Raw genomic sequence first — 3,669 nt, forward strand, 5'->3', positions numbered from 1 at the left:
CCCCGGTATTCCTGACACACCTCCTAAGCCTCCGACTACACCTAGTACTCCTAGACCTAGTTTGGCCCCCACGCCTGCGGCGCCTAAAACTGACCTTTTCGTTACACTTGAAGATAATGAAGAATATTGATATTATTCCAATGGGAGTGTGATTCTTAATTAAACAAATATAATTGTATTGGATCCACCTTGATCAATGTTTCTTGTATGCCAAAATGATAAATAATAAACATTTTATTTATGGTTTGAAATCTTGCTATAGTAAAAGCTCATATAATTGTTATGTCTTGTTTCTTTATTAAAATCAATTACCTTCGTTGCCTTTTCCACTATTCAGAAAACCAAGATCACCATATGTTACAAACATAATTTATTTAACAAGTGTCACATGACAAAGACGTATGTTACATTTATTTTGGTCTTTTCTTTGAATAATGAATAATGGACTACTAGTACTCATGTTCAATTATCTATGACTAAAGGCAAATGTTAAATTCAATTAATGAAGAATTTAATTATTGTTGGATTAAACAATTTGTTTACTTGTTTAGTAAACGATGTTTGATTTAGTCTGTACAACGCTATATATAAAGTAAAAGGTTGGAATAACTCCATGTCAACACTTCTAGGGCATGTTTGTTAGTTTTTTTATAAGCAAAAAATATATTAAAGACCGGTACAAGGGGTGCCAACTCAATTACAATTTACAGAGAAGAAGAATATCAGTATAGATATCAATATACCATTGTGCAAAAGTGTAAGAAATAGATCCAAAATTTTTGGAAATCCACAACCAAATTTGGATCGAGTGCATGATCTGAATATAACTAACATTTCCCTTAAAGATATAGTCATTTCTCAACTTTCAAATAGACCAGACAACAATAAATCACATCATTCTCGATACAGCTTTCCCTTCTACAATCCTACAAAGGAAATCATGAATCTTAAATGATTCCGAAAACGTATCCGAAATCGTCATTTGAATTTGAAGCCCGAATAGAACCCTTTCCACACATTAGAAACAAAGGGACAAGAAATAAAAAAATGATCTACATGTTCATCATATAACAAATATAAAGCACATCTCAAATCGTCCTCCCCACAATATTTCTCTTATGAAGATAGAATTATTGAGATAAAAAAATTACGTTTGGTGAGCATGGAATAACTCATTAGATAATAACATCAAATTTATTTAAAAAATATACGTAAATCATAAACTTACCCAACTATATATTATTGATATCATATAACTTAAATATAAAATATATATTATTGATATCATAACCTTTACTTTTCCTAAAATTATATAATTATATATTATTGTTTATTTCTTAATGTTAATTATACTTTTAAAAGAAAAATAATAAGTATTTTTATATTAACATTAGTTTACCCCCATAATTTAAATTCCATACTATCAAATAAGGAATAGACTTTCCTTTAACTCTCTCTTTCCCTTTCCCTCCAAACTTCCAATATAGCCTAATTTGGCTATTGGCTTCTTACAAAATAAAAATCACTAGTGCTTAAAATTTTCTTCAATAAAACAAATTGATAACTCTTTTATTTCACGTGATTTAATCCAATTGCTAGCGATGAAATTGTTCAATGAAAGAAATTTTAAGTGCAAATAGTCTCATCTACCAAACATATCTTTAGGGACTATTGAGATTCTTTGTTTTTTCAAGGACCAAATCATCCATCAAAAGGAATTTTTTAACTATTTTTCGAGACCAAATAGGGATGAAAAAGTTTCAAGAGCGAAATTGATCTTTACTCAAACGACAATTAATACTATAAAATATACCATTATTGTCATTGAATTCAAACTATGGATGACGTTAAAGAATTAAATATTTTTATTAAATTTCAAATATAATATATTATATTTCCTTTGAAATACTACTATTAAATTACAACTTATAATCAGGTTGGCCTATTATTAATCCCGTTGAACATGCAGAAATGTTATTACCGAATTCATTTTATATATTTTATTGTTTAAGGTTATTAATGTCACTAAAATAGATATCATTAATTGGTATTATATTGGACTAAAATACTTTATTTTATGTTTATTTCAAGTGTGAAAAAATAGAATAAAATTAAGAAAATTTTATATATTGAATAAAACTAAAATTGGAACTGATAAATCTTTAAAATTAGAAAAAAAAATAATTTCCAAACAAAATAAAAAGTGTAAAACAAAAAAGGGAATATTATTAAATATTTATATGTAATGAATATAGTTATGTACAATTCATTATATTAGTTATATTCAAGACTCAATAATAAATAAATATGAACAGTAGATAATGTAGCGACAATATAAAAAATTGTTACATCATCAATACATATGTTTTTATAATAAAAAAAACATGTTGAAATGTATCTCACACCTATTAACTTGTATTCTTATTAGAGTTGAATGTATAATATTTACATAAATGTCAAAATATGCATATGAAATTCTCTCTTTCAATTACATATTGTTGAGATCCTGAATAAAAAAATAGTAAATATTTATTGAGTAGTTCATTTTCTGTCTTCTCAAACATGATGAGTATAATCATATTAACCTTTAAAGTCTATCAATTTAATAAGAATTTAAACACCAACTCCACAAGATATACAAACATGAAAACAAAAATAAAATTAAATTAAATTTTGTTTACATAAAAATCGAGCTTTTGTCTCTATCTAATTAAGAATGACAATTAAAATTGAATATGTGGGTACCGCCTAAACTCAATCTAAATTTAATAGGGAAAACTCGATCTAATTGGGTTCGGGTTCAATTTTTACCTGATTCAACATTTGGATTCGGGTTTGATATAGTTAATATTCTACCCTGAATTCAATTAATATATATAAAAATACAATATTACACATAATAAACACATACACAAAACCTATATATATATTTAACATATATTTTCTATATACATATATAAATAAAAATATGTTAAGAGCTTGCCCTAACATAAATGCATATATGTTCTATATAAATTTAAAACATGTTAGGACTTGTTCAGTCATTTCTAGAGGTTGCCCAATCGACCATCCATAAACAACACATTCATCCTCATTTATACTACTTTTTTTTTATTGACACCCAAACTTTATTAAAATAGATTCATGTCAAGTAAGCTAAGAACAAACATACACCCAAACTACAAGTTCTTAAACCTATAGCTAGGCAAACCAGTCCTACTTCTAACAATCTCATTCGACAGAAAATATGGGGTAGTTTTCCACCAAGTGTCCACCTTTGACAATACTCCAAAAGCAGCCAGTTTATCAGTACAAACATTTCCTTCCCGGAAAATATGGGAGACCCTATAGTCCATTTGTCTAATAATAGCACAACACTTGTTCCATTTGTTTGCAAGTTTCCAGGGGACATTGTTATTTCCCTTGAACATGTCCACTACCAATGTTGAGTCACATTCAAGCCAAATATTATTCCAATCCTTCATATAGACTATCCTTATAGCTAAAATGGCAGCAAGAAGCTCAACATAGAGAGAATTTTGAATATTAAAGTATGCTGCAAAACAACCCTTCATTGCACCCAAACAATCACGAAAAATACCACCTCCAGCATGATCAGGTGCACCATGAGCAACCCCATCCGTGTTAATTTTGTCCAACCAAGTCTAG

The sequence above is a fragment of the Lupinus angustifolius genome, chromosome LG07 (genome assembly GCF_001865875.1).
Source record: "Lupinus angustifolius cultivar Tanjil chromosome LG07, LupAngTanjil_v1.0, whole genome shotgun sequence".
Lineage (NCBI taxonomy): Eukaryota > Viridiplantae > Streptophyta > Magnoliopsida > Fabales > Fabaceae > Lupinus > Lupinus angustifolius.